General features: G+C 37.5%; 1 non-coding gene across 1 annotated transcript; it reads right to left on the bottom strand.

Moving 5' to 3' along the window:
* Positions 1 to 381: 381 nt before the first annotated feature.
* On the bottom strand, positions 382 to 454 carry TRNAG-CCC (transfer RNA glycine (anticodon CCC)). The gene has a single exon. It is a non-coding gene; the product is annotated as a tRNA-Gly (tRNA).
* Between the last annotated feature and the right edge of the window lie 13,956 nt (positions 455 to 14,410).

Raw genomic sequence — 14,410 nt, forward strand, 5'->3', positions numbered from 1 at the left:
ATGTGGATTTTTGGATCATATTTTTATGTTATTTATATATTTTCACTTATGTATTTACTAAATTAACCTTTACAGTTATGGAGCAAATGGCTGATAAAATGTCTTGCACAGAAAGCTCAAATGTAAGGTAAAACTAATAATAAAAGCTGAAGTAAGAGCATGGTAGAGTTGTCACTTCTAGTAGGAGCTTTTTGTCAGTCACATTAAGAAAGTCTGACAAGAAGTCGTTAGAAATCTTGAGTATCAGTGTAACTCTTTTATTTGTTTATTAACAATATGTTATTTTTTTTATTTGACTGTGGCAGTTCTTAGTTGCAGCACTCGGGATCTTCAGTCTTCACTGTGACTTTTAAGCTCTTAGTTGTGGCATGTGGGATCTAGTTCCCTGGCCAGGGATCGAACCTGGGCCTCCTGCATTGGGAGTGTGAGGTCTTAGCCACTGGACCACCAGGGAAGTTCCTCAACACAAGTATTTTAAAATGTGAATTTAGCTCTACTATGTTTAACAACATATCATACTCTAAGTATATATTAATATTATGTATTAGGATATTATCAGTGGTAGGATAGAAATATGAAAACTTGCATGATATTCATAAATATTATTTTATTGTTGGTCATATCATTTTAAATTCTTTTAAACATCATTGCATCAAGAGCATGTTTTTAGAGTAGGTTGATATCACATACATATACATTTTTTTATTTATATAGCCAATACTGGGGATGAATCCTCCAGGTTTTTTTTTTAATAGGGTCATTTCAAAACGTTCAGAGACCACTGTGTTCCATAAAGAGAACTAATCTTACAGACACATTTGTCTATCAGCATTGTTGGCTAGGAAACTGGCACACTTTTATGCCTGGAGTTTCTTCTCATTTTAAAACTATAACATTGACTTGACTCCGGTCTATTTGGCGAAAGTTCCCTGATGGATCACTGAAAAGGCAGCAAAGGATTAGCATGTTTGGCTTTATTATTTATGTGACAAGTGTGCTTTTTTGGCCCATGTTTGTACAGAGTTTGTGTGTGTATAGTTGAGTAACCCTTGGGACAAAACAATTATCACCCCAGGAGACTGATTGGATGCCAGAAGGAAAATACCATAGCTGAGTTCAGTGATGAAAATCATTCTGGGTCTAAGTTGTGTTAATAAGGAAGATAATTTTCTCAACAGCAAAACTACGGCTAATCAGTCACATTGATTCTGGATTTCTTGTTATGCCGTTCTATCTATACTCTTATCCAAGCTATAGATTTGCTAGAGTTCTTGTTCACCCAGACAGTTTCCCACTTCTCACTCCTCTGCCCATTTCACTGCTCATTAATACATCCATCAAAGAGCAAGCCAGGACAGAGATGGGAATTTTATCTGGTGGTTTTATTCTCTTGTTGTTTACATTGGCATGAAATTTTGGGGTTATACGTGAATTTTCTTTATCCATGTGGCTCTTCAACTTCAGAGCTGTGGATAATCAACTGCCAATCAAGCCTACTTTCATAACAACTGTCTTAAAGCCAAGACAGGCTTTTCCGGTCATGCTTTAGGTGGCCACAGCTGTAAAGTCATTTATGAGAAAACCTGACATTTTGATGTGACTTTATAATCAACTTTTGCATTTCTTTGAAACTAGAATGGGAGCAAAGCCAGGCTAGGCACTGAAATTTTTTTTCCACATAAGACAGCCTGAAATTAATAGAGAATAAATCATGAAGTCTGAAGGGAACTGAAAGTGAACCATAACTTGCCTTCTTCAGGAAATTGTGGTTATCTGAAATCTAAAGTAAAAAGCTTCCTTTTCCAGAGAGAGTTAACTCTCTCCACACAAGTCTCTCTACAAAATCCGAAGAGACTTCCTTTTAGTCTGCTCCAGATGACCGTGTCTTCTTAACTGTTTCAAGTGAAGGGGAGCTTTCTGCATCTTCAACTAATCTTCAACTGGCTGACTTCTTCCCTTATCACATCCTTTCTTATCATATTCCCTTGTTGCGTCTCTAGCTCTCTCATCCTTTAGTCCCATGCAAACTTGAGAGGGTAACAGGCAGGAAGGCCAGGGGTCTCCAAATGGAGGAAATAGCCTGCAAGTGTCAGACATTTTATCTCTCTTAAGTGGCAGGAGGAAACAAACGTGATATTTTTTCCTTCTCGATACAAATTTAAAAGGAGGTTTCTCTTAAAATTCTGTGTTGCCATAATGACACCTGGTTTCACCTGAAGTTAACCAATGCCTTTTTCTTAAGGGAATGTTTATCTTAAGCTATGCTAATATACTATGCATTTACCCCAAACTCTGTCTTCAAGTCGGTTCCCCCTTTTGGGCTCAGAACCTACTTGATAAACCAATATGTTATACTCCGATATTGTTCCTCTAATCTATGTAAATGAAACTATTTGTATGGTGATCTGCCCTTCTTCAAGATTCAAGTTAATCATTTTATGGCCCAAGATAAACCATTTGGAGCCAAGATTACCGCAAAATACATCTTATGGGTGAGGGGCCTGGTGCCATTCTAAGTTTTGAGACATTCCTTTCTTTCATTAACAGACTGCTGGTGACTATATAACATCCAGCTAAAGACTAGCAGGGGGTACTCTTTCTGCCCCCTTCTGATGCCTATGTCAGAAGCTTTCTCTATCTCCTTTGTACTTTAATAAAACTTTGTTACACAAAAGCTCTGAGCGATCAAGCCTTGTCTCTGGCCCCGGATTGAATTCTCCTCCGGGGGCCAAGAATCCCGGCGTCATAATTGAACAACAACCTTTCAAACTGTTCTTTGGCTTTCCTGAATCTCTAGGTTTATGATCATTCCATTTTTCTGCTAGTGTATGAGCCATCTTTGACTTTACATACATCTCTGTTTAGTCAGGATCTTACCCCAGCTTCTTTTTTAACAGTAGCTTCAGTATCCCTGGTCCCTTTTCTGAGCTTGTCCCCCAGTTCTCCCATGTTCAGTCCCTGACCCCATTGAATAACCAGACCCTGCTACCAGGGGAAAATGTTCATTCACAGGCCCAAATAAGAGAGGCGTAATAGGCAACATAGCCTTTTGCATCCATGTCCCTGGAGACCCCTAACGCTTTTCTGATATCTTTGTCAGCTTGTGACATGGTCCCAAGATACAGCCTCAAAAAGTGTGGCATCCAGACTTTAATTTTCCACTCAGGAATGAATGTAGAAAGCTAGGTAGAGTATCACTGTCACCTTTTTAATAAAAAAATATAGCCAGGCAAACTGCAAGTTCAGTGCTTTTATTGAAATCAACAGAGAGCTCAGTTTTTAAGGCAACTGACTAGTGTGAAATCTAAGACTAGATATGCTCCTGTTGGGTGAGATGAGATCCTATCACTTGCTTACCTGGGATAGATATAGTCAGATGCTGGTGAGAGGCATTTAGCAGGACCCATCTCCCCGTTTTTACTTGATGAATTGTGGAACGATTCATTCTCCAGAGGTTCAAGCAGGAAAAACAAATTATATTTATAAAAGGATACTTGACATTTGGTTCATCAAACTAAGGATATCTGGAGTTATTTTAAAGACCTCACGTTTTCTCAGCAGAAGGAATCATCTGTCTGTGGGCCAGACCCTGGTCCAATTTCTTATTCAGCTCTTGACTTAAATTGAATAAGTCTTGTATTGGAATTAGACTACTGGGCTCTGTGTCTCCTGGAATTGATCTCCTCCAGGACCTAAATATTCTCAGTTAATGAGACCCCTCCTTGTTATTGCTTATAAAGTCACTAATAGTTTTCTGAGAGTTTATGAACGCAATTTATGTTAATGTGTATCCACCCATAGAATAACCTAAGTAACTGTTTTCTCATTAAAGTGCTCTTAGCTCCTGTATTATAGTAAGAGTTTATTCAGAAGGGTTACTTCTGGTCATTAGAAATTCTAAGTGTTTTTTTCATCTTTAATTTTATATAAACTGGTTGCTTGGTTATTTATGAGCTTATTTATAGATGGTTTGTTCCACTGTTTATATTTCTAATTAGGAAATGCATAAAATCAACTGTTAATGAAGTGTGATTCAGTAAGATAACTCTTTGAGGGAGTGTAAATGTGAGACCTGGGGATTTTATGGAGAGATGACTCTCCTGCTGGTCTCCCAGAAGGCATCTGTTTTGCTTTGTGTTTCTCCTGGCCTTTCTGAAGCACGAAACCAAAGTGAAGGGGAATGGAAGGGGCTCAGAGTTAATCCTGTATCCAGGGAACAAACTTAAACTAATTGTTCCACCAGAGGTTTGGACCCATGACATATACCTCATTATATTTAACATCAAGGTCTAACCAACTGAGCTAGTAAGGAAGAAACCTGTGAGAGGAACATGACATCAAATCTAAAGCGATGCATGAAACACATCACCCCAGCTGCTTCTATTGTCACCATTAACCAAAAGAATTTTGCGAACTATCTTTTTAGGAGAAGTTTCTGATAAATCCTCCAAAGTTAGAAAATTCTTCAGGATTCAACAGCATGGATTCAATGCTTTGACAGACTTCATAGGGAATGACAGTCCTTTCCAGACTTAATGAGATAACTATTGGTATTTTCAAAACAAAAGGAAAGATTTCTTTTATATCATGTGTCAAATGATAAAATGCCATAGGATATTGGAACAATTACCATCAATGTTTACTTCAAGAGGGAAAGTGAGAATCGACTTGACTTCCTATTGACTCATTCTGGGCATGTCATGCATGCATTTTTAAAAGTTTTTATTTATTCATTTCTTTTTGGCTGTGCTGGTCCTTGTTGCTGTGCATGAGCTTTCTCTACTTGCAGCAAGCAGGGGCTGCTCTCTAGTTGTACGCGGCTTCTCATCACATGGTTCCTCTAGTTGTGGAGCATGGCCTGTAGGACGCCGAGCTTTCAGTCTTTGTGGCACGGAGGCTCAGGAGTTGCGGCTAATGGGCTCATGGAAACAAAGCCTGGTTTCCATGGAGCCTGTATTATTGCAGAGGCACATAGACAGTAAGCATGTAAGCAAATAAATGAGCAAGAATTGATCATTAAACAGTGATAGCACATGATTTTTTTTTTTTTTGGCTTTGAAATCTGCATTTGATTATTACCTACTCTTATTAGTGCTATGAACTTAGAAAGCTTTTTGGAGTTTTCTGAGTGTCAGGGTTTTTTGTCTGTAAAACGATGCAGTTTTGCTATATTAAATAGCACAGCATAAGTAAAACACATGGCACTTAGCAGGTACTCAAGAAATATTAGTTCTCCCTTCCAGTGAAAAAGAATGATATGGTGTTTATCCCTCTTACAATAACCAGGTGAGACTTATTTTGACTGCTAGGTATAAAAAGTTTAGAAAATTTTTTCGAAAAAAACTTTTAGAAAAAAGTTTAGTAAAGAATTTGAGCTATGGAACTTTGCAGAATGATTTGATTACAATACGCACGATTCCCTTAAGAACATTGTTGGCCTTAGACATAAAGGTAGTTCCATTATAACCCTGCTTTCCAAGATAAAATGAGCATTTGCTAAATCGTGTTTAACTTTCCACTAGTGATTTACGACACTCTTTATCTGAAGATATTTTTCTTCCAACTTTCAGAGTTGAGGAACAGAGAAGACGATAGGTTAAGGGGAGAACTGCATATTTAACTTACAACTTTTCATCTCTGTGCACTGATCTAAGCATTCCTTTCTCCAGGTAGAGGTTTGGCATTTGAAAAGCAAAGGGATCAAGTTTCTTGGCACTCTGTAGCCCGAAACATTTATCAAAATAAACCCCAGGAGCTGGGCCCAGCACTGTTCTTGGGAGATTACAAGAATGCTGTGCATGTGGCAAGGGGTGTGGGAGAGGGGAGATGATTGCCCTCTAGGGAGCTGATTCCTGGAGGTTTCTGTGCTCCAGCCCACTGTCTCTCTGTTAGTAACAAAAGACTTGCCTTTCTCAGCCCTAGGCATCTGGCTTCATCCCCAGATGTTCTCGAGGCCAGAGTAAAATACAGAAAAATATCTGGATGTTTGGATTTAATAATACTTGGTACTGTAATAATGATGATGATAGTAATAATAATTATGTGAGTGATTATATTTATAAAATGTTATATGCTTGATAATTATCAGTAAGTTAGAACTATAAAAAGTTTTATAAATTATAATTGGATTACATGAAATATTTATAGAACAATAAGCATTTTTATTACAGAAATAATAGTATTTTGGTGTGCTTACTAAGTACACACACCACCTCTTTGAAACTCCAACCAAAGTATTTTGATTCAGGTATTTCCTGAATATTTTCTATGCAATATCTCCCCATTGCACAGAAAAGAAAACTGAGACAAAGTTAAGCCAAGTGACTTCTCCCAAGTCACTTAACAGGATCTGGGATGTGAACTCAGGCAGTAAAACTCTGAACTCCACTATGTTCAGCTTTGTTTTCTATTATTGATCAAATGCTTTGAAAGAGCAAAACATATGGAATGTGAAGGATCAGCCACATACTGTTGTGATCCATGATGCAAAAATGGCAATGTTTGTCTTTCTCAGAAAAAATACAGAGGATGTGCCTTCCCCTCTGCATCCTAGCTAATGTTGCAGGTTCAGACAAAACTCTCATTTAATTAGCAAATACAGTAAATCAATTGAGTAGAAAGGAGGAAGCCTTTGTGATTTGTAGAGAGAATTTATAGCTTTCATTTATTGAAGTCAAAATAGCTCTGTGTCATTTTCTTTCCTTGATGTCAATTTATATTTTAGTCCTTGTTATTTTTCCTTTTTCAAGGAAGTGACCCCATAGCTGTTTTTCTTGTGTGCTCATGGATCCAAAACCCAGATATTTCAAACATAACCTTCCCGACCTTAGGCTGTTTTCTTGGCCAATCACTATGCTCAACTCTGAAGAAGTCTTTCAGGTTCATTTGCTACCAGACTCTGAGGTGAGAGCTTGCACCTTCTGGTTTTTTGTTTACAAAAGTTGTTTTCATGCAAAATAATGCCTTGTGCTCCAGAAAAACTAAGTTGGGGGTTGCTATTCACTTCAAAGGACTCACACTAGGCTGGAATGTTCTTCTGAGGTCACAAGCAGGGGAAGAAATGTGAAAAGCTAATGTTGCAGGTCACTGACTTGGCAGCTGCTTTCAAATATGTCACCTGAAGCCACACAGGTTTAGTCCTATTTTTGTAAAAGCAGAATTATAAAGTCTCTTGACTACAAGAATTAGCTTCCCTCTGCCATGCTTTCTGGTTTTAATGTCATCTCTGGTAGATTTAATGAATTTCTGCACTTGTTGTGAATCAAAAACTCTTGAGAATTCAGAGCCCAAATTGACTTATTGGCTTAATATTTTGGAGTTTTCAGTTAATCTGGTGCTTTTCAACCAATCTCATTCAGCAGTATATCTGCAAATGTGTTTTAATGTGATATTAGTCTGGGAAATGAAACTAAAGGGTGGTGGAAAGAAAAACAAAGAGAAGTTTTCTTGACTCCAACATTCTTGCTTCAGTTTTTAGCTCAAAAGCTAAAACAATTCATTTATTCATCTAGCAAATGTTGTGATCCTTTACTATGTCCTGAGTGTGATAAATGACTCTAGGGGGATATGAGGCTTTCTTTTGATACTCGAAATATTTAATTTGGTTACAGGATTCAATTTTTTATCTGTGTTTTCCAAAGGAAGAATTAAGAGCAATGGTTAGACATATAAAATGCAGACTTCAACTGGATTATAATAATTTAATAGTGAACACTCTACAAAATAGTGAGCTTCTTGTCATTGGTTGGAGTCAGAGGCCTGTCATTCAGAAGATTTCTGCTTGGAAAAGTCACTGAGTTGGTGTTAATTAAGCTTCCAATCTGGAAATGCTGCAGTTTTTTGACTTCAGTGTTTACTTTGAGTGGTTCCCAATCTCCTTGAGAAGATCAAGACCTGAAGTCTGCACATCTTTACTGGCATCCTTCGAGCACGAATTAAGGGCAATAAAATAGGTGTGAAGACCTCGGACTTTTACACCTAGCATGCTCTATATTACCTCATTTTTGAGCACTGCAGGCTGGTGGTGGCTTATTATAACAGAAATTCAAACCAAAGTCTTTTCTATTACAATAAAGAGAAGGTAACATGTTTTATTTTGAAGTATTACTATTTTCAAATGTGCTGTAATTTACAAAGCTTTCTCTAGCATCACTGCCTTAAACAATTCTTTTCTTTCTTAACAAGTTGAACCTGAAAGGTAATGATCTTTCCAAGTCATAAAACCTCAGTTCCTCTGAATTAAAATTTAAAAAGAAAAACACATGTGCTATTAGCACAGATCTAACTGTAGAGCATAATATGTTTGTATCAGAGGCATACACATATCTAGGTATATTTGCAACAGATATAGGAGTAGGCCTTGATGTTACTTCAAGTAGTTACTACAAGTTCCTTATATTAAAAAATCTTCCCTAATGACCAAGGGCCTTAGTTTTTAATCACTTTCAGTCCCACAGAACAACTAAGATGTATTTGATACATAAACTGAAAACCAGAGTTATGAGACTCATGAACATTTCCTGTATTCATTATTTTTATATATTTTACTTTTCTTAATAACAGATTTAAATTTTTTCAAGTAATTCTTCAATGCCTCTCTGCTTTTTTATTAATAGATTTTAATTACTGATAATTGCAGAAGTAGTTAATTTCAGTTGATATCTTTTGAGTTGCTGTTATAAACAGATATTGTCTTAGTGACAGTTATCTAAACTTAAGAGAAACTTACACATTCTTCAGTAGCAGAACTCACTACTTCTGAAAGTCAACAACTATGAACAACCCTTAGGGAAGGGGGCTCTTTACCTAGGCCCTGAGGTCTTTGTCATGGTAACACAAGAAAGAATTTTCTCCAGCAAGAACTACATCAAAAAAATGGAAGATCAAACAAAACCCATAACCTCTTAAGCCTCAGGTGATTTTAAATGACAGGAGAAGGAAGCATAGCAAAGTTGATTAAAAAACACTTTAGACTCATATATAAAGGGGACTCTTCTTTATGTACTCAGAACTTCTCACTTAATGAAGTAACCATTATCTTCTTTGACTTATTTGAATTTTATTTATTTTTTACATAGGCTCCACTTTGGGGAATTAACCTTCTGCTCCAGTTGGAGGAACACCATTCTCATTATACAAGTCAGACTGGGAAGGTTGCTGCTGCTGCTGCTAAGTTGCTTCAGTCGTCTCCGACTCTGTGTGACCCCATAGACAGCAGCCCACCAGGCTCTTCTGTCCCTGGGATTCTCCAGGCAAGAATGTGGGAGTGGATTGCCATTTCCTCCTCCAATGCATGGATGCCTGCTAAGTCGCTTCAGTTGTGCCTGACTCTGTGCGACCCCATAGACGGCAGCCTACCAGGATCCTCTGTCCACAGGATTCTCTAGGCAAGAATACTGGAGTGGGTTGCCATTTCCTTCTCCCCTGGGAAGGTTGAGGGGCATTAATTGTCATCCCCCAAGTAAAAATCCAAGTGCTCAAATAGAAGATTTGGCAGCACTAACTAAACCCACATTAACTTGAAGAAAATTTTTGTGAGTCATTCATGGATAATTTCTGAATCATATGCAGAAGAATCTTTTTGGAAGAAGAATGTAGTGTGAATGGCAGTTTTGTCTCGCCCTCCTGATGTTAATAGTACTCCCACAGAAACAGTTTTACATTCCGCTGCACCCCAAGGCGTCCGAATGGATCCTCTTTCCTCACATGTGCGTGTACACTTGGAAACAGTAAATTTGCTTTGAAAAGGAGTTTCCCAGAGTTGCCCTGGCTACATCAAAAGCCTTTTTTTTAACCTTACAAAATTTATGAAATACTGATTTAGGCTCTATGAAAAAGGCAGAGCTTCTGTCCTCAAGAAATTCACAGTGTAATTGTGTAGTTGTTGTTCAGTTGTTCAGTCATATCCGACTCTTTGTGACTCCATGGACTGCAGCACACCAGGCTTACCTGTCCTTCACTATCTCCTGGAGTTTGCTCAAACTCATGTCATCCTCTATCGCCTCCTTCTTCAAATTAACAGTGTTAATAGTTACATAGACGGATGAGTGTGGTCGGACGGGAGAAAGCTCCCAGCTCCTGTGAATGCCTGTGAGCATTATCAGCGTTAATCCACAGATGTTTCTTTAATTGTTTCCTAATTAGTCCATGAATTTCTAAAGGAGAGAAAGTATGTTTTACAAGTCTTTGTATCCCCTACAGCTTTTAGTGCATGTGTGTTGGTTTTATATTTAAAATCTTAGAAAAATTACTTTTTCTTCTTTTTAAATTTTTTCTCTTACTGTCCAAGTGTCTCAGAAATTCTTTACAAGAACATCTGGTTTTTCCCATACTGTGGCATAGTCCATCCATAGGTGACATACCAATTCCTTACTATTAGTTGATGACATGGTATTATCTAATTAGAGACTCTTAGGAAGGAAAATAGCATTGGATAGTTATTAATTCATTCCTTGTTCCAAAGTAGAAATGTGACATGTTTGCACCTGTTACCTACTCTAATAGGCTTGTGATATTTTGGTCATGTCTTTAATAAAGAGCTGCATATGAAGATGGTTCCAGAATTTGTTATTTACTGTTGGTAGAGCTAAAACAAGATCTTTGTCATGGCTGAATCACAGGTAATCTCAGCCATTAAAGACTTGACCAACAAGACTGAGCTGCCCTGGCAAAGCAGTTCAAATCACTAGTTTTTAGTGTTCAATGACAGTGAGCCCTTCCAGGAAAACCAAAAGCTATAAAGTGGGGAGAGAGGTGCTGAGGAGATAGGCTTAGAAACAAGATAGAAACGAGCTAGAACCAGGGACCAAGCATCTTCTTAAACAATTACTGCCTTTTCCCCCTTCCCAGGACTTCTAACCCCTTATTTTTTACCCTTTTTCATAGCTATTCAGAAATGAATGACAATAAGTTTTCAGTGTCATGCAATTTTTTTTTTTTTCTACTGTAGGATTTAGGAAACCAGAAGTTCAAAGTTAATTTTTTTGTTTCCATGCTATTCTTAGGCAAGTGCCAGAATAGTATTTCCAGCCAATGGATATTTTATTCCTTTAAAAGAAATAAGTAAATAGATTGTCCAGAGGAGTACTGTTGACTCTATTTTAATTTCTGACTGTGTATGGTCAACATTAACAGGACCTAGGTTTGGGCCCATGTGGAAGAAATTTGTGCTATCAACAACTCTTGAAATACTGTAACTGTTGAATTACAGGTAATGAACCAATCATAGGTATATAAGTTGTTCTTGCTCAGGTGGTAGATTCAAATTCCTGATTTATGAGTTAATATTTTATCCTTCCATTGTATAGAAGGAAATGGTAGCTGTTTTAGTGTCAATTGAGCAAAATTAAGCAATCCAATTTGTTTAAAATTATGCCCTGTGAATAGCCCTGTTGATGAGGCAACACCAGTAGGCCATGAAGATGACTCTCAGTCACTGAAGAACGATGGGGCTCAGGAGAGTGAGACAGAATCTTTCATCCTGCCCCTGAGTGAGGCACAAACTTCTGACCTCAGCTAAAGAGTATTTTGTTCCCAGATGTGAAGTGACGGAGTGGGAAGTGATGCTGCAAAGCTATTTTAGAGCTCTGTTCAGCGGCTTCTGATTCTAGCTATGATGGATTAGTTCTTACCAGACTCATCTTTCTGAGCCAAAAAGCTGGATAAAAAAAAATGCAAGATAAACGAACAAACAGAAATATCGGTGGCATCACTGGAGAACAACTGAGACAGCCAGGACTTGAAGGGCTGAGAACCCAGAGAAAGAAAATAGTTGAGATGAATCCTTCATCCATTGCTGCTTTCACGCCTCAGAATATGGCATGCAGGTTGAAAAGAAAGCAGTACCTTTGAGTTCTTGCAGCTTCTCTGGGAAAGGGATACAAAAAAATTGGACCTTAGAGCTATAAGACAACTAGGACTAGAAAGGTCTTTGTGCTGAGAAGAGAATCTGCAGAGATGTGAATCCAGCATTGTGTGTGCAGTTTCCCCTTGAGTTATTTGATTATTTGTAAGCTGAATGTTCACAGGATGAGACACGTAGAAATCTAGCCGAATGCAGTTGCTAAGACACTAAAAAGCTAAGCTGCAGATATTCTGGCAATCTGACGGCACTGAGGAGTAACTGGAATTCAGGCTTGCCAGGGAGAGCCCCTCATAAATAACTTCGGCTTTTATTTGAGGCTCATGAAGGGCCATCATCTAGGAAAAAGGCAGAAAAGTGGAAGAAGAAAAAGTATCCCCCAACTCATTTTATGAGGGCAGCATAACCTTGAAATCAAGACCTAGCAAGGTTATTATAAGAAGGGAAATTTAAAGCCAATTTCTTATATAAATATAGATTCAAGAATCTTACATAAAATATTAGCAAATCAAGCATATCATGACCAAGTTAAGTTTATTCTGGGAATGTGTGGTTGATTTAATATTAAACAGCAATCATCATAAGATATGACAGTAGAAGGATATGAGAAACCACATGATCATCTCAATAAATGCTGAAAAAGCATTTGATAAAATTCAACACCCATTCATACTGAAATCTCTTAGGAGCTAGATATAGAAAGAAATTTTCTTAAGCTATTAATGGATATCTCTTAAAAACTTACAGCTAACCACTTAATTTTTGTTGTTGTTTAGTTGCTAAGTCGTGTCTGACTCTTTTGCCACCCCATGGACTGTAGTCCACCAGACTTCTTTGTCCATGGGATTTTCCAGGCAAGAATACTGGAGTGGGTTGCCATTTTCTTCTCCAGGGAATCTGCCTGACCCAGGAGTCGAACCCACGTCTCCTGCATTGCAGGTGGATTCTTTTACTGCTGAGCCACCAGGGAATCCCAATGACTTAATGGGGAGATAGAGAGAGGGCAATGGCACCCCACTCCAGTACTCTTGCCTGGAAAATCCCATGGGCGGAGGAGCCTAGTAGGCTTCAGTCCATGGGGTCGCTAAGAGTCAGACACGACTGAGCGACTTCACTTTGACTTTTCACTTTCATGCATTGGAGAAGGAGATGGCAACCCACTCCAGTGTTCTTGCCTGGAGAGTCCCGGGGACGGGGGAACCTGGTGGTCTGCCGTCTGTGGGGTCGCACAGAGTCGGACACAACTGAAGTGACTTAGCAGTAGCAGTAGCAGTAAATTCCTTCTCTCCCAAAGTTAGGAGTAAGACAGAGATGTTCAATATCCTTATCTCTATTCAGTATTGTACAGGACTGCTTAGCCAGTGCAATAGAACAAAAAAACAAAAGTCATAATAATTAGAAATTTTTGAAATGTCATTCTTTGGAGATATATGATGTTATCATGTACATAAAATACCCAAAAGAAATATCCAAAATAAACTTATTATGTAAATTGGCATGGTTGCTGAATGGCAACCCATTCCAGTATTCTTGCCTGGAGAACCCCACAGACGGAGGAGCCTGGTAGGCTACAGTCCACGGGGTCGCAAAGAGTCAGACACGACTGAGCAACTTCACTCATGAAAAGACTATTGTTTTTCTATATAATAACAATAAGCATGCAGATATATTTATTTCAAAATGATATTCTTTACAATGGCATAAGACATTAAATAGTAGGAGTAAATCAATCAAATATTGAAAACCTATAAACAGAAAACTACAAAATATTATTTAGGTAAATGAGAGAATGCCAAAATAAAAGATATGCCATTTTGATGGATTTGAAATAAGCAATGCAAGGATGTCTGTTCTCTTTAAATTGATTTGTACAGTTAATGCAATCCCAACCAAAATTGCACCAGCATTTCTTTGATTGAAAATTGATAAACTGACTCTAAATATTTTCTGTCCAATCAAATGATCTAGATATTTAAAGCAATCTTGAAGAAGATCAAAGTTGGAGGGTTTATGTCAATAGATACCAGTACTTATCAACCAACCATACTTAAAGCAGTATGATTCTGGCACAGAGATAGACAAATAGATCATTGAGCAAGACAGCAAGTCCAGAAATACCTATGCATGTACAGTCATTTGACTTTCAATGAAAATGCATTTTTAAGAAAAGCTTTTAAAAGATAAGTTGAGCTAGATTAATTAAACTGGATTATCCATGTGGTAAAAAATGAACCTTAACTCTTATCTTATATACAAAGTTAATTTCAGATGGATTTAATAGCTTACTTAAATGTGGAATGCTTAAATGTAATATTCTTAAATGTGAAAAGTAAACTAAGGTTAAGATTAGCATAGGACAAGATTACCATGACCATGAATTGAGTACAGCTTTCTATTATTTAAATTTTATTTTTAAAAATTTTATTATTTTTTAAAGATTCTTTAAATTCTATTGTGCTTTACAATTTTAAAAAGTTTCACACATGTACGTTCATATAATCCCTTAACTCTATTTTATTTTTTTATTTTTATTTTTTTCAAAGTGAAAAC

The sequence above is a fragment of the Ovis aries genome, chromosome 2, assembly GCF_016772045.2.
Source record: "Ovis aries strain OAR_USU_Benz2616 breed Rambouillet chromosome 2, ARS-UI_Ramb_v3.0, whole genome shotgun sequence".
NCBI lineage: Eukaryota > Metazoa > Chordata > Mammalia > Artiodactyla > Bovidae > Ovis > Ovis aries.